The sequence below is a fragment of the Odocoileus virginianus genome, chromosome 21 (assembly GCF_023699985.2).
Source record: "Odocoileus virginianus isolate 20LAN1187 ecotype Illinois chromosome 21, Ovbor_1.2, whole genome shotgun sequence".
NCBI lineage: Eukaryota > Metazoa > Chordata > Mammalia > Artiodactyla > Cervidae > Odocoileus > Odocoileus virginianus.
In genome coordinates, this window is record NC_069694.1 from 18,126,260 (window position 1) to 18,149,857 (window position 23,598).

General features: G+C 38.8%; 1 pseudogene; it reads left to right on the forward strand.

Annotated features, from left to right (window-relative positions):
- Nucleotides 1-921: 921 nt before the first annotated feature.
- LOC110139640 (large ribosomal subunit protein eL22 pseudogene) overlaps nucleotides 922-23,598 on the forward strand; it is a 72,569-nt pseudogene continuing 49,892 nt past the window's right edge.

Below are 23,598 nucleotides of genomic sequence, written 5' to 3' on the forward strand. Positions count from 1 at the left end.
AAATAATAAGTTTAAAATACTAAAAATTAAAACTAAAAAAGAGAATAAAAGACAAAAAAAAAAGGAAAACTCTACAGAACTGCAAAAGCCCAATGTAGAGGCAGAGGTTTATAACAGCAATAAAAAATGTGACTAAAAAAAAAAGCTCAAAAGCTTTCATAGTGCCAATAAAATTGACAACTACAACAGGGGGTGGAAGGGGGGAAGGAAAAAAGAAAAAAATCCAAAAGAATCTACAGAGCAAGCCAAAAGATAAGAATAATAAAGGTTTTTCTTAAGTCACTGCTGTCAGAGTCCTTTCCCTCGCTGGGGGTCACAGTCCACCTCACCTCCCTGGGACGCCCTCCATCACTGTGATGATCTCTGGACCTGCTGTGGGGGCAGCTCAGATTCTAACCTGGTCCTCCTCCTCTGTGTTCTTGCCTCCAGTGCCCACAGCTAGCTGAACTAGTGCATTTTCTTTTGCAGGAGCTCTCAATGACCTTTTATATATTCTGTGGACACAGAGTCTGCCTAGTTGAGCTTGTGGATTTAATCTTCATCTTGCACAGCTGGTGGGAGGGTTTTGGGTCTTCCTTACCCACACTGCCCCTGGGTTTCAATTGTGGTTTTATTTCCACCTCTGCATGTGGGCCGTCCACTGGGGTTTGCTCCTGAGGCTGCCCTGGAGGACTTGGGTTTGCCCCTGTGGGGCCAGGTGTGGAGGTGGTGCAGCTGCTTGGGTCACAGGGGTTCTGGCAGCACCAGGTACTCGGGGGAGTTGGCGGCGAGGGCAGCAGGAAATATAGTGTTCTAGAAGGGAATGGCAACCAGTATTGGCCAATACACTCCAGTATGCTTGCCTGGAGTAGCCCCCTCCCTGACAGGCCACAGTCTACAGGGTCCTAAAGAGTTTGACACAACTAAAGTGACCCTTCGTGCATGGACGCAAGACCCTTTTTGCCCGGGGCAGCTCTGCCCCAGGGAGAGTTGAGCATGAAGGTGGCTCAGCTGCTTGGCTTGCGGGGACCCTGGTGGCGCTGCGTGTGCAGGGACGTGGACCGCCTCCACCTCAGGAGTTACGGCCCTGTCAGAGCCTTTTTTTGAGCCTCTTGTAGTTGGCGATCAGAAGGCCTGTTTGGCCACTCTTTCTCCATAGCTCCGTTTGTTCAGGCACTTAGACGGCTCCCTGGCCTGGGGTCCTTCTCTGTTGTTTGGCGCGTCAGGCACATAGAGTGGCCGCCCCTGGCTGGGGTGCTACTCTGTAGACTGGTGTGTCAGGCACTTAAAGGGGCACCTGGGTGGGGTCCTGCTGTGTAGTTCAGTGCCTCGGGCGTTTGATGGGCCAGCCTCTCTATTGTTTAGGTGCCGCCGCTGGCGTGTGGGGAGAGAAAGGCTATGGTGATGGCTCCCCCCCATACATGTGACTCAGCAGGATCACCTTGCTTCCATGGCTGCCGGGCTTTCCTCCACCGGCATTTCGCACCACGATCTCCTCCCTCACCTTCCCACCATCTCTCTCTCTGCAGTCAACCGCATCCCTTACCCTGGATCGCTCCACACTCCGCAAATTCCAGCTCCCAGCCGCTGCACCTTCCAGGGGCCCTCATCCCTGTCCGGGGTATGTATGGCTGCAGCAAGGACTGTCTGATTCTCTTTCCATTTAGGCTGCCACAGATCAGCTGTTTCACTCTCAGCCTTAAATGTTTCTCCTCTGACTCACACAATTGCCCAACTGTGGGGATCAGACCTCTGCTTCAGTTCCCCCACCCACCACAGGTCCAGTCATACTAACACTCCTAGTTCCTTCGTCCTACCGAGTTTTCCATGGCTCTATATTCTTTTCCACTGGTCAGGTACTCCTGTTTGCTCTAAGCTGGTGAGAGCATGCATGCACTTCTGTGTCTGAAGGTGTATTCCTGATGTATCCATGCAGAGAGATGTACTCCACATCCACCTACTCTTCTGCCATCTTGTTCTTCCCTCCATTCTTTTAAGTAATTTATTAACCAACTATTGTGATGAATACTAGAAAATATTTAGAACTGAAATAAAGATTAAACATTACATACCAAGTTTTGTGGGATATAGATAACAAATTATCAAGACAGGAATGTATAATCTTAAATGTATACTTTAGAAAGAAGGATAACTGAAAATTATTGAGGTTATCGTTCAACTGGTATAAAGAACAATATAGCAAAAAACTAAAAGCAGGCAAAAGAATGAATATAATGAAAAGAGGATGAATTAGTGAAATGAAAAATCACCATAAATATAATTTGCTATTTGAACAAAGTAATAAAACATATAACCTTTTAGTATGATTGATCAAGAGCAAAAGAGAAGACAGAGACTTGCTATCAGCATATTATAATATTACTCATATAGTAGATATCTTTCTGTGACAGCATAGTCACAAAGATGGCAACAGTCCCCATAATAATCTCTATAGTAGATGCAATTGTAACAAAAATTCTAACAAGGATTTTTTCACCAAACTTGAAAAATGCATCCTAAAATTATTTTGGAAACAGAATTAAAATTTGACAAAATGATATTTCAACATGACAAAGGAGGAGGAAGTAGAAGAAAAAAGGAAACAGAAAAGAAAGAGGGAAAAAAGCAGATCAAGAGAAAGAAATATTCTTTCCATCAGCTTTCCAGAATTTCTACAAGGTTATCAAAATTAAAAGAGAATACTGATTCAGGATAAAAATAGATTAACAAGTATAAAATTGGACCAATATACAAATGGCAGCCTGGTATTTAGTAGAGGTTACATTAGAGATTTATTGATATATCAAATAAAATCAACATGCAAAAGTGATGGTTGCTTTAAAAATGCCCAGTTCATGACAATTTTACTAAGAGCAATTTCAGTAATGCTTGTTTAGAGTGAGATGAAGAGAGAATAAACAGTCTTTATCAAGTCTTTTTAAAGACTTCTATCGTTATAGACATGAAGATACACAGAGGTAGAAATGGCATGGGGTCAACGGAGTACTATTTTTTTAATCTGTGAAAAGCCTTAGAGTCCAACTATGTTTTAATGTGGTTATCCAACATCGGAGAAATTGTTAATGCAGGAGAAGCGGGGGGTAATTGTGTAAGCAAATCCTTGAGTAGATGAGAGAAGATGAAATACAGATTATATGTGGAGGAGTCACTTTACTAGTAGGGAAAATACTTTTGCAGTTACACAAGAGAAAGAAAATAAACAATATCTCCTGGAGGAGGGCATGGCAACCCACTCCAGTATCCTTGCCTGGAGAATCCCGTGGACAGAGGAGCCTGACAGGCTCCACGGGGTTGCAAAGAGTCAGACATGACTGAACGACTAAGCGCACACACACAGCGCTTTCTTAAGGCTACAGCTAAAAAAAAAAAAAAAAAAAAGCTCACTTTCCCATTTTTCCTATTCCTGACCCTGTTGGAACACAGAGGAACCTCCTACTTTTGATGAAATATCAGGGTATTAATACCACAGACATGTTTTAAAGGACAAATCCAAGATGTCTCACCGTCCCACCCACTTCGCTCCTCACCGCTCATCAGTGGCTGTTTACCCACGCACATTCTTCCCATGCCCTCTGTCCCACACCCAGAGTGGGAAAGATTGCCAATTTCCAGGACGGAATAGTGCTCATAGCCTTTGCTGCATTCACAATACGCCACCTAAATTCAAGAAAATCAAATCAATTCTATTTTCTTTCTCTGTTGAAAACTAGGTAGCTCAATTTCTTGGGCTTGAGGTTTTATTTCGGAAAAAAAAAATGATAAAACAAAGTTCTCACAAACAAAATTCCTTAGAGCTCAAGTGTTTGGAAATATTACACTGTTGGTCTTTTCATTTTCAGCTCCTCTGGCAGTAGATGCACCATAAGGGGTCTCCAATACCTCAGTCCTGCTGCTCTTAGAGTTTGATTTGACATTTTAAAGATTTGAAGAAAGTAAAGGATTCTAACCTTGATATGTGTTTCAGTTAATGAAACAGTATCATCTATCTGATATCAAGCACAAAGGGAAACTTTCAGAATTATACACAGAATGTTTATACCTGGAGGTAATGAGTTTCCCATCATTAACACAATTAAGCAGATGTCAGACAACTATTCCATGAGAATGCAGGGAGCATAGTGACCTCCACTGTTCTGTTTGCCCAGCATTCCTCCCCAATTCTACGTAAGATGCTTTTTTTGACATTCCCATCACTGGCTTCCAATGGAAACATTCATGTTTTTATTTGACTCTGAATGCAATTTATTGGCTTAGTAGTAGGAAAAAAAAAAATCAAAAGGGACCATCAGGGAATTTTCCTGATGTCATACTGGATCTGACAGAAATGCTAGGGTGTTGAGTTAAAATTTTTGAGCTGTTGAGCCAGACTCCCCAAGTTCATATTAGTCCCTCCACCTGAAGCTGAGAATAATCTGAAAGACGTAGCACAGAGGATTTTTAGTGCAGTGAAAATACTCTATACGATACTGAAATGATGGATACATATCATTGCATATTTGTCCAAACCCGTAGAATAACACCAAGAATGAGCCATAGTGTAAATTATGGGTTTTGGATGAAAACAATGTGTCAGTGTAGGTTCATCAACTGTAATAAATGTTCTACTCTGATGGGGGATACTGATAATGGGGAAAAATAAGTATGTTTGGGACCAGGAGGTATATGTAGGAAATCCACATACCTTCCCCTTAATAATGTGAAGTTCTCCCCCAAAAGTCCCTAATTTTAAAACATGTTTTTAAAAAATTAGAAAGCATTAACATTATGATTACTATCAACTCTTCATTGGCCATGCATTTGTTGAAGCAGAGCTAGGTGACGAAGAGGGAGAGTCTCTGGGCTTTCAAGCGTGTTTCTAGGTATCCATGAAGCCAAATATGTCTTTGATCTTCCAATATATTATTTTTGCTGAAATAAAAGGAAACCAAATTAAACAACATTTTTGGTCAATGTCAGGTGGTCAACAACTCTGCCACTCTACTCTTCAGTGATCCTGTCTACCTCAGATTGACCTACTTGTAAGACCCTTTGGCCAGGCCTTTGCTCTCTGTTATCCTTCCATAACTCTATCTGAGCTTATAGTGTGTTAGCCAGCTATAGACATGTAAATCACTGCAGCAGAAAAAATATTCAGTCCTTACTTTCCAGAAAGAAATTTATAAGGTTATGAGAACTTAAAAAATATTCATACGTGGTAGAAAGATACTGCATTGTCAAGGTAAAAATAAAAGTCGTTCTTTTCCTCTTTACCTAGGAAATGTAATATCTTTATCTAGAATCCATTCTCTCTCAACCTCTAGGTCTTAAATGCCATTTTAGCAGATATTACCCTTTTATTTTTTTTTTTTTCATTTTCAGTAATAAAAAATTACCTAAAATTTAAAAGGCAGAGGAAAACTGGGCTTAAGATCTTGAAGTAAGAATTTAATAAATACTCTTAAAGTCTATTTATCTATCTATCTACCTACCTACCTATCTATCTACTATTCAGTGGGGTTAATTGCTACCCAGATTAAATGGGTAGGTATGGAAAAAGGTAGGTGCCAAATATTGAATATAGAACTAGAATAACTTCATGAACTTCATTTTAGGGAGATATTTTAGTATAAGTATAGGATAAACTCATTGAAAAATCTGCATGTAGCTAGAAAGGAAGGGAATAGAATGCATTAGTTGAGAACAGATATTTCACTTTTTCTGAAATCTCGGAATTGTACTTCTATTTTGTGTTTATGTATAAGAAGTCATTGGTTGAAACATGATATTATCTGGAGTACTTCAAATATCCATAAACCTATAATACAATGAAAATAATGGAGAATTGAGTTTAAAAGGTAGAGTTTCAAAATCAAGCTCTACCACAGCTATTGTTGGGCAATAGTTATTTGGGCACCAGTAAGCACATTTTAGTCATCTGTATTACAGAATAACACAATTTGCTATAGTATTATTATAATATCTAAGTGATAAAATATAGAAAAATATTATAAACTATGAAGCATATATGCAAATAAAGATAACTACACTCTGAGTCTTTAATAGTTATGGACTTCTGCTTTATTTATCTTTATGTTCTTTCAGCATCTAACATAATGTTCCCAATTTTCTAGTAAGTAAAATCCAAATTTCTTAATATTAGTTTTAAAACATCCTTCATAATCTAGCCCTTGATCATGTGTCTTGCATTATTTCATGCCACCTTTTTAAAATCATATTCTCTAATTGTAGTGATTCTGCCATTCTGAGTTCATGAAATAAATGGTCCTTTAACACCTGGGGTCTTTGCATATATTCTTCCCTGTGCCAGGGGCCCTCCTAATTCTATTCTCTCGGTTATATCTTACTCAAAATTCGGCTCATTCTTTCTACCATTTTTTGAAGGATGCCTTTCACGATATCCCATAGATGGGATTTGGTGCTTCTCCTGTGTGTCTTTGTAATATTCTATATAACTTGCTAACATATCACTTCATACTCTGCAGTTTACAAATGTTCTGAGAAAAAAAGTGTCAGTCTTATTCATTTTGAACAAAAGCATAGCAAAGAGCCATAGGGTATGTTCTCAGAGAGATATTTTTAGAATGAATTCTAGTGTGTCTTAAGAAAATATTAATAAATGAAAAAAATTCTAATTTTATCTTATGGGGATCTGATATTATTTAAGAAACAGTTCTTGAAAAGAGTAATTAGAGGATGTGTAACCTTCTGAAAGGAGAAGGCAATGGCACCCCACTCCAGTGCTCTTGCCTAGCAAATCCCATGGATGGAGGAGCCTGGTAGGCTGCGGTCCATGAGCTCACTAGGAGTCAGACATGACTGAGATACTTCACTTTTACTTTTAACTTTCATGCATTGGAGAAGGAAATGGCAACCGACTCCAGTGTTCTTGCCTGGAGAATCCCAGGGACAGGGGAGCCTGGTGGACTGACGTCTGTGGGGTCGCACAGAGTCAGACACGACTGAAGCGACTCAGCAGCAGCAGCAGCAGCAACCTTCTGAAAAGATTGTAAAGAGAGATGTGTATTTTCAGATATGATTTCTTGTCAAATTTGTGAACATATTAGTAGACTGACATTAAATTCAAAGTTTGTGTGGAGAGGCCAAAATATAACAGATATTAGATATCTCTAACAGTTAGTGAAGACAGTTCTTCTTGAAAAACTCTTCAGAGCCACTATTTGAGAACTAGTTACATGTATCCTGCATCTGTCATCTCATATTGAGGATGTAAAAAGGACACAGAAGGAATTTGTGAGGAGGGGTTTTTTGCAGAGAACCAGTGGAGGGCTGAGTCTGTTTCTCTCTCCCTCACACTCCCTCTCCCACAGATATCTGCACCTGAGGGAAGGGTGGGGGAATCAACCTCCTTCCACTCAAGCATAAAATTGAGGGGCTTCAGTGGGACCATTCACAGAATTTAACGTGTGCAACTCTGAAAAGCAGGGCAGGTGCATATCTGATCCACTTGTGGGAAATTGAGAAGGTGAAATAGATGGTCAAGTAGCCTACTTAGTGAAGGAAAAGCAACTTGGATGGATAGTCACACACTCCCTGAGGTTTGAGGCAGATGATACATGATCTTTTCCCATGGACCAAATGCAACAAAGAGAGCCAGTGTCCAGCTAACTGTCTTGTTTTCAAGAGGAGAACTTGCAGGGAAAGAGGACTCCAACAGAGTGGGTTCTGTGTGACTTGGACTTCCAAAGGCAGTCAGAATCCAGAAGAAAACATATTGTCTACATCCAAAGGCCCAGGAGGGAAGCCTCTAAACACCTCGTGACAGCATCCCCAGAAGGTCACCACCAGGCCCCAAATGCATAAAGCCATTTTTTCAGAATGCCAAGTCAGCAGAAACCCTGGGACAATTTTACTCTTCTCTCCCTCAAGCTCCAACCCTGCTTCAGGGTCAGACAAGAGAGAAGATAAAAAGTAAAAGCCAACCATGTTCCTTCTACAAAGACAAATGTCACACAAGTGCTTCAAAGCCAATGAAAACATTGTATAAGACATTAGGAGTCAGTGGCCTTCCAGAAGGAGCATGTGGATTTAAAAGAATGAGAAAGAAATTTACAAGAAAAATTGGACCCATAAAAACAAAGCAAAGTTTAAAGTATACTTTAAACATTCATTGTTTTATTTAGCTATTTTTAGTTCAGTTCAGCTCAGTTCAGTCACTCATTTATATCCAACTCTTTGCTCCCCCATGGACTGCAGCTCTCCAGGCTTCCCTGTCCATCACCAACTCCTGGAGCCTACTCAAACTCATGTCCATTGTGTCAGTGATGCCATCCAGCCATCTCATCCTCTGTCGTCCCCTTCTCCTCCTGCCCCCAATCCCTCCCAGCATCAAGGTCCTTTCCAATGAGTCAACTCTTCACATGAGGTGGCCAAAGTTTTGGAGTTTCAGCTTCAGCATCAGTCCTTCCATTGAACACCCAGGACTGATCTCCTTTAGGATGGACTGGTTGAATCTCCTTGCAGTCCAAGGGACTCTCAAGAGTCTTCTCCAACAACACAGTTCAAAAGCATCAATTCTTCAGTGCTCAGCTTTCTTTATAGTCCAACTCTCACATCCATACATGATTACTGGAAAAATCATAGCTTTAAATAGATGGACCTTTGTTGGCAAAGTAATGTCTCTGCTTTTTAATGTACTATGTAGGTTGATCATAACTTTCCTTCAATCTGTGAAAATATTTCATAACATAAACACAGAACACCAAGTTCTTCTGTACCTTTGCGGGAACAATCAGGGGTGAGATGATGTGAGCACCATAGAACAATGCTAAATTATCCCCATCCCGAGAGAAAAGAATTTAAATGCTAGTCAGCAGCAATACAACCAAGTAGTCAAATTAAATCATTTCTATTCAATCACTAAGAAAAAATATTCTGTTATTCAATCTGTACTAAAAAAAATGAATGATTTAATTTTTTTTTTAACTCTTAAAACAACTGATTCTAGCTGAAGGACAAATAAGGAAGTTGGGTTGATGGGCATTGAAAAGGAGACCCCATGAGAACAAAGGAAGCAGAATTAGTGAGAGAAAGCTATAGACAGAGATGGGTCTCCTTGAGTCGTCCATGTTATCATGTCATAAAATTTCATTGGAAAGGGCATAACTACTTCATTTTACAGATTAGGATCCAGAATGATAAGTTAATTTACTTCTGGTCAAATATAGTATGGCATTTATACTATAAATAAATAAATATATAATATTTATATATAAATAGCATTTCTTTCATACAATTATTGAGATCTTCAGTTCCATTTCTGAGAATTTTATGTTTTTATTCTTTGTCCATTTATGTATTAGGTTATTTTTTGTTGCTGCTTATTTGTATAAATTAGTTACATATTCCAGATATTAATTTTTCAGTTCCAATGTTTCTATTGATTTCTAATGTTTTTACAGTGTAGTTAGATGAGTCTTTGGTTGATTCTGGTTCTTTGATCTTTATTTAATTATGTCTTTTGCAAGGGTACACAGTCAATTTTTACAGGGTCCTGTCTATGCTTGAAATGACTGGGTTTGCTAACATTGACTGTGATGGTCAATGTATGTTTATTGGAGCAGAATTTCACTGTGTTATTCAGATCATCTAGAGCCTGAGTGATTTGACTGCTCAATCAATTTTTATTGAGGGCAGTATGTTAAATTTTTTTAAAGTATTTGTTGATTAGTAAGTTTATCATTGAAATTCTTTTGATTTTTGTTTATCATGTGTTGAAGCCATCTTGTAAAATCCTAACTGGTAAAGATTTGGGCTGTTTCTAAACTTTTCCTATTACAAATCATGCTACATTGAATATTCTTGTACCTAAATTTTCAAACACATATACATGCATGCTAGTAGGATAAAATCTAGAAAGAAATAGATCAAAGCATATGCACATTCTTAATATACACAGAGATTTTACCAAGCAATGCTTCCTACAGTTCAAACTGCAGAAATTGATTGGCAAAAAAACCCTGCCTAGTTAGAACTGAATAAATTTTGAGTTAATGACTATCATTGGTGAATAAGAACCTTAGTCAAACCTGGTGAAATCTTTAAAAAGTTTTACCCTCTACTTTTCCAACTCAAACTCGTTTCTCTGCATCTTGATAAGGTGGCTATCTTTGCTACAGAATCTTAAAATAGATCCATTTCCATTTTCAGAAAACTTTGATTTTGTTCTAATATATATGTATTTTTTTCACCTGTTCTTTGGCATTCATGGGTGTCAGTGTAATATCCTTGGATGAAAAGACTGAAAAGTCGTATCTTCTATCTCACAAATCAGAGTGTACCCGAAATGAGAGTATTAGAGAGAAACTACCCACGTTTTGCCAGCTACTGTGAAAAACACATAAGAAAAAAAGGATCCTCTAGTCTTTGAAGAATATCCCAAATAAATTTTGCAAGTTCCAATTTTCATCTTCTTGAGAAATATTACCATGTTCCCTCCGAATCACCAGGATAAGTTGTTGCCATTAAATTCAAACAGCCACTTTACTGACTTGAGGCCAAAGGTTAAAATGCAGGCATATGAACTGAGCAAAATGACTGTGTTTTTCTTCTGAGGGCATGTAGCTGAAATTTTGTTCTTAAAAATAGCATGCAAAGGTGTAGAGAAAATATCATTGCCTTATTAGGACATGGTGCTCACCTTCAGAGAAAAAAAAAGTATCTTCTGGGGAAGTTTCCATGGGGTGAGGAGAAGAGGCAAGATGTTCTACTGAGAGCACTGGAATCCTGACCAAGGACTTGAAAGTTAAGTCCCATTGTTGTTTCTGTCAGTCTCTCAGTCATGTCCGACCCTTTGCGACCCAATGGACTATAGCATGCCAGGCTTCCCTGTCCTTCACTATCAGCCAGTTTGCTAAAACTCACGTCCATTGAGTCAGTGATGCCATCCAACCATCTCATCCTCTGCTGCCCCCTTCTCTTCTTTCCCTCAATCTTTGCCAGCATCAGGTTGTTTTCCAATGAGTCGGCTCTTTGCATCAGGTGGCTAAAGTATTGGAGATTCAGGTTCAGCATCAGTCCTTCCAATGAATATTCAGGGTTGATTGCCTTTAGGATTGACTAGTCTGATCTACTTGCTGTCCAGGGGACTCTCAAGACTCCTAAGCAATTTATTTAATTTCTCCCAGCTTTGGTTTCATCACCTGTGAAATGGGGTTTCAACTACACAGGTCTACTTACACTTGAAATTTTTTTAAAAATACAGATATTTACTGTAAATGTCTTTTCCTTATGATTTTCTTAACATTTCCTTCTCTCTAGCTTACTCTCTTATAATACCTATAGCATATAAAATGTGTGTTAATCGATTTTTATGCTAAGTTTCTTCTCAATAGTACTATTGATAATTCAGTTCAGTTCAGTTCAGTCACTCGGTCATGTCTGACTCTTTGCAACACCATGGACTGCAGTACAACAAGCCTCACTGTCCTTCACCAATGCCCAGAGCTCGCTTAAACTCATGTCTATTGACTCAGTAATGCCTTCCACCATCTTAGCCTCAATCACCCCCTTCTCCTTCTGCCTTCAATCTTGCCCAGCGTCAGGGTCTTTTCCACTGAGTCAATTCTTCGCATCAGGTGGGCAAAGTATTGGAGTTTCAGCTTCAACATCAGTCCTTCCAATGAATATTCAGGACTGATTTCCTTTAGGATCGACTGGCTGGATCTCCTTGCAGTCCAAGGGACTCTCAAGAATATTCTCCAAAACCACAGTTCAAAAGCATCAATTCCTTAGTGTTCAACTTTCTTTATAGTCCAACTCTCACATCCATACATAAATACTGAAAAAATCATAGCTTTGTCTCGACGGACCTTTGTTGGTTAAGTAATGTCTCTGCTTTTTAATATGCTGTCTAAATTGGTCATAGCTTTTCTTCCAAGGAATAAGTGTCTTTTAATTTCATGGCTAGAGTCACCATCTGTAGTAATTTTGGAGGCCCCCCAAAAATAAAGTCTCTCACTGTTGCCACTGTTTCCTCATCTATTTGCCATGAAGTGATGGGATCAGATGACATGATCTTAGTTTTCTGAGTGTTCTGTTTTAAGCCAACTTTTTCACTCTCCTCTTTCACTTTCATCAAGAGGCCCTTTAGTTCTTCTTCACTTTCTGCCATAAAGGTGGTATCATCTGTGTATCTGAGGTTATTGATATTTCTCCCAGCAGTCTTGATCCCAGCTTGTGCTTCATCCAGCCCGGCATTTCACATGATGTACTCTGCATGTAAGTTAAATAAACAGGGTAACAATATACAGCCTTGATGTACTCCTTTTCCTATTTGGAACCAGGCTGTTGTTTCATGTCCAGTTCTGTCTATTCTTGACCTGCATACAAACTTCTCAGGAGGCAGGTCAGGTGGTCCAGTATTCCCATCTCTTGAAGAATTTCCACAGTTTGTTGTGATCTACACAGTCAAATACTTTGGCATAATCAATAAAGCAGAAGTAGGTGTTTTTCTGAAACCTTCTTGCTTTTTCAATGATCCAACAAATGTTGGCAATTTGATCTCTGGTTCCTCTGCCTTTTCTAAATCCAGCTTGAACATCTGGAAGTTCACGGTTCATGTACTATTGAAGCCTGGCTGGAAGATTTTTGAGCACTACTTTCTGAGCATGTGAGATGAGTGCAATTGTGCAGAAGTTTAACCTTTCTTTGTCATTGCCTTTATTAGGGATTGGAATGAAAACTGAACTTTTCTAGTCCTGTAGTCACTGCTGAGTCTTGCAAATTTGCTGGCTTATTGAGTGCACCACTTTAATAGCATCATCTTTTAGGATTCGAAATAGCTTAGCCGGAATTCCATCACATCCACTAGCTTTGTTCACAGTGATGCTTCCTAAGGCCCACATGATTTTGCATTCCAGGATGTCTGGCTCTAGGTGATGACTACACCATCATTGTTATCTGGGACATGAAGATCATTTTTGCATAGTTCTTCTGTGTATTCTTGTCACTTCTTCTTAATACCTTCTCCTTCTGTTAGGTCCATACCATTTCTGTCCTTTATTGTGCCCCTTTACATGAAATGTTCCCTTGGTATCTCTAATTTTCCTGAAGAGATCACTAGTCTTTCCCATTCCATTATTTTCCTCTATTTCTTTGCACTGATCACTGAGGAAGACTTTCTTATTTTCCTTGCTATTCTTTGGAACTCAGCATTCAAATGGGTATATCTTTCCTTTTCTCCTTTGGCTTTCACTTCTCTTCTTTTCTGAATTATTTGTAAAGCCTCCTCAGACAACCATTTTCCCTCTTTGCATTTCTTTTCCTTAGGGATGGTCTTGATCATTTCCTCCTGTACAATGTCATGAACCTCCATGCACAGTTCTTCAGAGACTCTGTCTATCAGATCTAGTCCCTTGGATCTATTTCTCACTTCCACTGTATAATCATAAGGGCTTTGATTTAGGTCATACCTGAATGGTCTAGTGGTTTTTCCTACTTTCTTCAATATAAGTCGGAATTTGGCAATAAGAAGTTCATGATCTGAGTCACAGTCAGCTCCAAGTCTTGTTTTTGCTGACTGTATAGAGCTTCTCCATCTTTGGCTGCAAAGAATATAATCAATATGATTTTGGTGTTGACCATCTGGTGATGTCCATGTGTAGAGTCTTCTCTTGTGCTGTTGGAAGAGGGTGTTTGCTATGACCAATACATTCTCTTGGCAAAACTCTGTTAGCCTTTGACATGCTTCATTCTGTACTCCAAAGCCAAATTTGCCTGTTGCTCCAGGTAGCTCTTGACTTCCTACTTCTGCATTCCAGTCCCCTATAATGAAAAGGACATCTTTGGGGGTGTTAGTTCTAGAAGGTCTTGTAGGTCTTCATAGAACTGTTCAACTTCAGCTTCTTCAGCATTACTGGTCAAGGCATAGACTCGGATTACTGTGATATTGAATGGTTTGCTTTGGAAACGAACAGAGATCATTCTGTCATTTTTGAGATTGCAACCAGGTACTGCATTTTGGACTCTTTTGTTGACTGTGAGGGCTACTCCATTTCTTCTAAGGGATGCTTGCCCACAATAGTAGATAACAATGGTCATCTGAGTTTAATTTGCCCATTTCAGTTCATTTTAATTCACTGATTCCTAAAATGTCAGTGTTCACTTTTGCCATCTCCTGTTCAACCACTTCTAATTTACCTTGATTCAGGGACCTAACATTCCATGTTCCTATGCAATATTGTTCTTACAGCATCAGACTTTACTTCCATCACCAGTCACATCTACAACTGGGCATTGTTTTTTCTTTGACTCTGTGTCTTCATTCTTTCTGGAATTTCTCCACTCTTCTCCAGTAGCATGTTGAGCACCTGCTGACCTGGGGAGTTCATCTTTCAGTGTCATATCTTTTTGCCTTTTCATACTGTCCATGGGGTTCTCAAGGCAAGAATACTGAAGTGGTTTGCCATTCCCTTATCCAGTGGACCTCATTTTTTCAGAACTCTCCACCATGACCCATCCATCTTGGGTGGCCCTACATGGCATGGCTCATAGTTTCATTGAGCTAGACAAGGCTGTGGTCCATGTGATCAGTTTGATTAGTTCTCTATGATTGTGGCTTTCATTCTGTCTTCCCTCTGATGGATAGGGATAAGAGGCTTATGGAAGCTTCTTGATGGGAGAGACTGACTGAGGGGGAAACTGGGACTTGTTCTGATATGCGGGGCCATGATCAGTAAATCTTTAATCCAATTTTCTGTTGATGGGTTGGGCTGTGTTCCTTCCCTGTTGCTTGACCTAAGGCCAAACTATGATGGAGATAATGAAGAAAATGGTGACCTCCTTCAATAGGTCTCCTGCATGCACTGCCACACTCAGTGCCCCCAACCCCACAGCAGGCCACCACTGACCCATGCCTCCGCCAGAGAGTCCTGGACACTCACAGGCAAGTCTGGGTCAGTCTCTTGTGAGGCCACTGCTCCTTTTTCCTGGGTCCCAGTGTGCATAAGATTTTGTTTGTGCCTTCTATGAGTCTGTTTCCCCGGTCCTATGTAAGTTCTGGCAGCTCTGTGATGGGGTTAATAATTAAATTGGGCAGAGTCAAAGGCTACACATAGATCTTTCATTACAAGGTGGTTGACACCCCTAACAACCCTGCTGTGCATGGGTCAACTTACTGTCTTGTTTCATTCTCTCAACCAGACGGTGGTTAAAGTGATGTCACTCAGTCATGTCCAGCTCTTTGTGACCTCATGGACTGTAACCTACAAGGCTCCTCTGTCCATGGGATTTTCCAGGCAAGAGTACTGGAGTGGGTTGCCATTTCCTTCCCCAGGGGACCTTCCTGACCCAGGAATCAAACCCCAGATCTCCCTGCATTGCAGGCAGATGCTTTACCATCCGAGCCATCAGGGAAGAAGGTGGTTAAGCAGAGGTAAAACAAAGAACAACAGGTGCTCATTTCTCTCATGGAGTTTACAATCTAGTGATCTCAAAAGCAGGTATGCACCTTTGCCAGCTGAAACTGTCTACTCCACTCTGATTCTGATTAATTTCTACTCATCCTTTAAGAATCATTTTAGGAGAACTTCCCTGGTAATGGAGTGGATACGAATTGATCTGTCAATGCAGGGGACATGGGTTGAATCCATCATCTGGGAAGATTCCACATGCCACAGAGCAACTAAGTTCATGCACACAACACTGAAGCCCACTTGCTCTAATGCCTGCCAGCCACAACTAACGAGCCCCTCTGCCACAGCTACTGAAGCCCCCAGACCCTAAAGGCAACAGTCACAATTACTGAGGCTGCATGCTGCAACTATTGAAGCCCATGTGCCTAGAGCCTATGCTCTGCAACAAAAGAAGCCACCACAATGAGAAGCCCGTGCACCTCAACTAGAGAGTAGCCCCTACCCGCTGCACCTAGAGGAAGCCTGCATGAAGCAATGAAGACCCAGGCTGGCCAAAAATAAATAAATAAATATAGCAATGTGTTAAGGTCAAAAATAATACACATACATACATATATATGAATCATTTTAGAAACAAATTATTCCATTAAACTTTTCCAAGTTAGATGCTATGATGATCAGATTTATGGATTAATTTGGTTCAGCTACAGTCCTCAGCTATTTGATCAAACAGTATTTTAGGTGCTACTGTGAAGGTATTTTGTTGCTAGATGATTAAAGTCCATAATTAATTGACCCTAAGCAAGGAAGATTATCGGAAATAATCTGGGAGGGCCTGCTTCAATCAATTGAAAGGAACTTATAGCAGAGCTGGTGCTTCCCTGTGAAACAGTAGGTTCCACTTTTGAACAGCAGTGTCAGCCTTTGCCTGAAATGTCCAACCAGCTCTTATGATGGCCAGCTCTGCAGATTTCAGACTGACCTTGACAATCATGTATGTCTGTTCCTTGCAATACATACATTCGTACACGCACCAGTGAAATAATGACTGTACCAATGAATGCAACAATCAGTGAATTAATGAAAATTAACACTTCCCTAGTTGAACGCTGACTGATACAGATGCTTCTATCTTATTTCTAACATAACACTTATTACTCTCCTATTATAATTGTCTCTGTTATAACTAGTTTTTGGGAACATAATAGATAAATTCTCCTTGCTAGGAGAACACCTGTCACATAGTGAATTCTGTATGGATTTGTCTAACTTAATTAATTTTTGTTAACTGCCATTAGTAAATATCCTCTAAGGAGTAAGCCTTTGAGTGCTAGGAAGACCTCAGTTTGAGTTTTGTCTCTCATTAACAGTGAGGTTTCAGGCAAGTTATCTAATAATTTTAAGTTTTTTTTCTCCTGCTTTAGTATGTTTGGGCTGCTATGACAAAAACATGATAGACTGAGTGACTCATACAACAAACATTCACAGCTCTGATGGTTGGAAGGTGGAGGATCGAGGTGCTGACAGATTCAATGTCAGGTAAGAATCTGCTTCCCGGTCGTAGGTTGCTATCTTCTCACTGAGTCCCTGTATAGTGAAAGCAGGAAGGGAGTGCTCTAGGATCTTTTCTGTGAGAGTGCTAACAGGGCTTCTCCGTCATGACCTAATGACATTCCAAAGGCTCCACGTCTAATATTACACTTGGGGTAAAGGTATTAACATATAAATTTGGGAGGGACATTACCATTACATTCATCTTCCTTTCAGCAAAAAAAAAAAAGTTAGTGATAATGATAATATATCTACTACATAGAGTGATTTTAGAAGGTATGAGAATAATTGCATAAAAATATCTTAGCATGCCCACTGTCACACATTAAGAATATGATAAATATTTGCTATTCTTGTTCTGATAATCAACTGAAATGTAGAACAACTCTATGTGGCCTTTCTTTGAGAAATGTCCAATTAATTATCCAAAGCAATTAATCTTTGTATCTGTGCCTTATTCCTGATGCTAGATGCCTCAGAGAACAGCAACTTGGCTGAGGTGCCTGCTGACCCAAATCTCTCCAATGGACAGCGAATAACTAATAAGGTGCTGATCCCGCTTTTAGGATTCTCTCACACATGCATGCATAGTGAGCCCAATGAAATCTCAAATAATACTTTCTTTTCATAAACATACCAAATCCATACAAGAATATACAACACCTGTCTCACTCAACTCTTCCCTGAAAAATCCAGCAATGATAATCCACCACCACCAAGGGCACTCATATCTATGTGGCCCTATCCCTTCAAAGCATTTAATATTAAACAAACTTCCTTGAACCTTAGAGCAATCCTTTAATGCATAGAGGGCATTTGCAAGTTCCCTTAGGCATTTGATGAGACAAATGATTTTTATATTGGTCTATCAATTGTGTGAAGGAATTTAGACTCGTTGCGGCCTAGATAAAGACACTGGGGAACATCTCCCACTTACAGACTCTGTTTGCTAGTGTCTCTGTCGTGAGAATCTAGATCTTATGTACTCAAAACGTTTTCTGGGAGTCCCAAAATACAGGGATGAAATATTGCTTTTTCTTTTCAAGTTCCAACTCCAACATTATGAGTTTTACACCCTTGTGCAATTCACTTAACCTTTCTGAACCTCAATTTCTTTAACTGTAATGTTGGTAATAGTAGTATCTCCCTTAGAGGATTGTGAGGATTATAGTTACTAACATAGGAAGTAGCTCATAGGATCCTTCCAAGAAATGTTAGCTACAAATACCTTTTCTTTTGAGAGGCCATTGTATGGTATAGGAGAACAGACTGACCCAAATGTTTATTCCCCAACCAAGCTCAACAGAGACACATAGGCTGACATATTTACCAGAACAGCCAAACAGTGAATAAAGAAAGAGTATAGCAAATGTCTATATTCATGATGTAGAAAGGTCATGGTTACAGAGTATTTTTCATTTCACCAATTTCCACCTGTGATTAAGGAAAGCACAGTTTACCTATGTTTTTCCTTCATCAATATCAGTGCCTACTCATGAGATCCATATGCTAAGTATAGAGAAATCTATCAAGAATATTATTACAAAGACAGTTTTAAAACAGCGTGAAAATCTTAAAATTTATGAGTTTAACTTATTTCCTTCATTTCCTAAGTTATGATCTTTTTCTCAAAGGATAGATGCTCTGATATAGTATCATGAAAACAAATAAAATGTTTAACCCTTTCTTGCTTAACAATATGAGCAACACTGCCACACTCTGAATTTCTTCTCCATATCACATCTATTCTGAAATCTGAGCTCCAATAAATTTTTTAATATAAGATAATGTTATTTATTTCCCAGAACCAATAGCTTAGTTTGTGTCTTGCAGCTGGTGTACCATATCAAAAATTCTGATAACACTATTAGGACCCTAAAACATCTTCATGAGATGGAATATTGAACGCTTCTATTGGTCATTTTCTGAGGCAATTTGATATTGTCCCATTTGGAAAAAAATAGAGCACTTATATAAAGGCTCCCAGAAGCAGCTCTTTACTTCTTTCTCTCAGCTGCAAAAAGAGAACTTACTATCTGACATCTACCAACTCTGTTTATTTCTGTGAATATAGCAAGCCTCAGCACCTTGTCCAGCTCTCTATCATCACCTCCGCCTTTATTCCCACATCTGTCTGCACATTTCACTAACTAACCTAATCTTTCCCACATCCTTCCACTCTATCCTCCAAAATATACAGGCTGCCTTATTAAAAAAAAAAAAAAAGTAAAACCTTTATGTCCTTAACTTGTTCATTGACGTTTCTGTTAACCTTTCTCTCCCCACGTAATTGAATGTGGTCTTTCCACAAGGATACCACTTGTCCTAAGCCCTTTCAAGTAGAAAGTCACTTTTTTCTCCTGCACTCCAAACACTTCAAGGCTAAGAAATAGGCAGAGTATTCCTCATATTATTTTCACTCCCAAGCTAATTTTTATCCTTCGCCCCACCCACACACAGACACACAAAAATCTGAGACCATAGGTTTTGAAGTTTTAATCATTGTAACTAACAACCACTATCCCTTTCCTTTTTTTGTAGATCTCATTTTCTAACCTCTCCTTGGCATTCCTCTCATTTCTTTTAAAATGCTAAGGTGCTCATAATGTCTGTCTTCACCTCTTATCTGATCAGGTGTATCCTTGAAAACACTTTAGATACTCTTGGCTAATCCACTCATGACTCTGATCTCTCTTTTTCTTAACTTTCTCATTTATAGTTATCTTTTCTGTCATCTCAATTCAGCCACCAGTTACTATCACCAGTATCATTCTCAATATTTGCAACTTCTCCTAGCATTCAAACTTATTGATTCTACAAACCCCATGTGAAAAAAAAAATCATATTTTTTTTACACTGCCCAATTATTAACTCTAATTTCAATTAAGGTACAATCTCATATATTACAATGAACTGAGTATTAGATTTCTGCTTGTTCCCCATACTAGCAAATATTTAATGACAGCTGATTTTTTTTTACTTCTATCCATTCTAGTGGATATCTAGTAACATTTCATGTAAGTTTAAATTAGCATTTCTTTGATTACTAATGATGTTGAGCATCGCTTCATGTGCTTATTGAGCATTCACCTGTTTTATTTTATGAAGAACCTGTTAAATCTTTTAATATTTGTGTATGTGAAAGTATGTGTTCACATAAAGACTTGTACAAAATTTTCCATAGAAGTTTTAACTACAATTGCATGAAAAAAAAAAAAAGTGAAACTGAAGTCTCTCAGTCATGTCCGACTCTGCAACCCCATGGACTGTAGCCTGACAGGCTCCTCCATCCATGGGATTTTCCAGGCAAGAATACTGGAGTGGGTTGCCATTTCCTTCTCCAGGGGATCTTCCTGACCCAGGGATTGAACCCAGGTCTCCTGCATTTCAGGCAGACTCTTTACCACCTGAGGCACCAGGGAATCCCTACAGTTGCATACAATAACGCAAACATAAAACCATTATGAAATGAATGAAAAAAATGAATGAAAAAAAACAGACAAAATAGAGTTCATACTGTATGACTATTTGTTTGAAGTTCTAAGACAGGAGAAACAAGCCATAGTAACAGAAAACCTATCAGTGTTTGCTTGGAGCTAGAAGCAGGTGGGTGGTGGTATAGTTTGCAAAGTACACAGGAAATCTTTGGGTTGATGAAAATGCTATATGTTAAGTTAGCAGTAATTTCATGAATATGCACACATTAAACCTCTGAATCAGTTCAGTTTATGGTATGCAAAATATACTGTAATACATATTATTTTTTAATGAAAACATTAATTTCAACTTGGGGCTAATAGGAAACACTGAATAAGGTAATGTTTACCCCTCACTGCACTCAGGGTGATTAATAATTCAAATGGTACAATGAAAATAAAGTTATTATTTAGCGAGTTCTACATATGACTCTGTATATCAGGGTAATATGTGGCTCAATCATTTTCACTTTGGATGAGGAAAATTTGGGCCGTGATGCAATTATGACTCTCATGAATAAGAATGAATGAGAAATTGAACCTTGCTACCTAATGAAGTATGCATGAAGATTATTTGTCCAGATGAAAAATAACAAGAAAAAGAAAATTTTACAGAAGAATAATCCTTTTAGAAATTTGCAGCCAATTTAAAACTATTCAATAACAAAATATAAAAAGATAGAGTAACATTTTGTGTTGAAAAAAAACTGTAAAGTAGTATAATACATAATAAAATATATAGTCATATATATTATGTAAAATATTTTATAAGCACTATTAAGTATTATTTGGGATGTTTCAAATATCCATAAGAGTATCACACTCTTATTGTGTTTATTCTACCTTTGGGATATAAAAGTTGTTTAAGAAAAAAACTCTAAGGCAAAGAGTTGAAGTTGAAAGGTTCCTCAACACTTAGTATCATTAACAACTCTGTGTCTGTTGGTGAGATATTGCACAAGGGTGTTTTTACTTATGTATATCTTAGACAATATTGATGGTTTCTCTGAAATGTGAAACCTGATTATGTGAATTTGCTTCACTATTCTGTGACATTGCTTCAAGCTATTTTTGTGCCTTATCTATCAATCTCTTTCAACTATTGTCATTTGAAAATGGGATTTCCGGACACCAGCCAAAGAACTTGAAAACAAAACAACTCACTAGTATGGGAAACTGGGTATTGGTGTTTTCTTTAAAAGAAAAAAAAAAAAAGAGTGTGTCATTTATCAGCTGCCTTTTCTTTTCCAAGAAAGAAAATCATGAGAATTCCAGTGCCATTCTTATCCTCAATCCTGGCCTCTCTGGGAGCTGTTATCTTCATCTCTTTAGTGCTGGGATTCTGAAATTTCAAAATGATTTGCCTAAGTGCAAGTCTTTTTCATCCATTGTAGCAGTCACTTACTCTCCTCTTTCACTATTAAGACCCATGTTTTTCAGTTATGGAAACTTTTATGCTATTTCTTTGGTATAAAGTCCTCTCTTTTAATCTGTTCTATGTTTATGAAATAATAGGTGTTCTAATACTGCCTTTCCTGGATGATTCCTCAATTTTCAAAACATTCTCCCCAAAGCCAATGTAATTTGATCTGCTTTTGAAAAATCTTCCCTGATTTCTATCATCTAACACAAAGAATTTGTGGGAAAAATAGAAATAAAGTTACTGCTCCTGGAAGCTCAGCTTTTCTGATAATGAGTAGATTGATAACTTTCTTTCTCATAAGGAAAAGCCCCATGCTCAAGGTTGTCTTCTCATAAGGACTAATCCATAGAAAGAATTTAAAAAACAACAGAATTTAAGGGAAAATGTAAAAAATTGTAACACAATTGGAATTGGATTCTCAGAACAAAATGAAACACAGAACATGCTAGAAGTACTTTTCCATAAGTAATGCCTAAGAATTTTCTAGAACTGGTGAAAGACACTATTTCACTATTTATAGATTCTAAACCCCAGAAAACCCTGAGCAGGATAAATTCTAAAAATAATAAAATTTAATTTACAAAATAACAAGTGGAAGCATTTTCAAACTGCTAAAAATAAAGATTTTTCATTTTAAATGAGCAAAGGTAATAGAGACAAATCATCTTCAAAGGAGAAAGGAGATTGGTATTTCTTAACAGAAACTAGAAAGGCCAACTGACAAGACAATAGCATCGTTTAAGTGTTGAAAGAAAAATATTGTCATATTAGAATCTTATATCTTACAAAGAAAGTATCCACCAAAACATGAAGTTGAAATAAACATTTTCAGAAAAACAAAATCACAGAGAAATTGTCACCTGAGTGACTGAACCAAAAGTAACCATAAAAAGAATTTCTTGGGCTCAAGGAAAATGATGTCAGATGGATGCACAGAAATATTAAGAGGAAAAGGTCCACTGTAAAGGGTAAATGTTGACAGACTGCAGCGTTCAGTACAGTTTAGATCTGTGTATTCATTGCTGTTACCTGGTGGTTTCAAACCCACAGTAGCCAAAGATTTTTACTCTTTTATGTATTTCATGATGGAATATGTCTAGACCATCCCGATCTCTCTTTCCAAAAAGCACGAGACATAAATAAAGCTGACTGTCACGTGTCTTACTGTAACAAAAGGCTCTATCACTACACGGGGATGCATCGCGCTTATAAAAATCATCTAGGCTGCTGTTCCCACTCCTTCACTCCTCCTTGTAACTGTCATCTTCTCTGCAGCACCACCTTTCTACCTTTCCTACAGAAGTCAGGGAGGGTCCCTGGCAATGCCTGCCAGAGATGCTGCTTTGATCTGGACAGTGCCCCCAGGGTACTGAACCATTCAGTCATTCCTGAGTACAGAAGAACTTGGGCTCTGATCCAGGTCCCATTACCTCCTATGGTAGGTGACATCTAGGAAATCACTACACTCTGAGCTTCAGATGTCCCTCTCTGTGAGATAGAGGTCATATAAATAGGTATGGCACAAGATTGCTATGCTTTGACCATCCCAAAGCTCTGGGTTCCAGGTTCCGGGTTTTCATCTCCCTCATAGGTCAGGGACACCCAGGGAAACATGAAGGGGCTTCCTTGGGTTCTCCCCTGTGAGATCCACAGCCCTTTCCACCAAAGTGTTGGTCACTGGAATGAAAAAAGGGCCATGTTCAGGGTGTGTGAGAGCACTGCAATCCTGAGTAATTGGAAAGCACATCAAAGAATGTTTTAGGGTTCCAGACAGCTT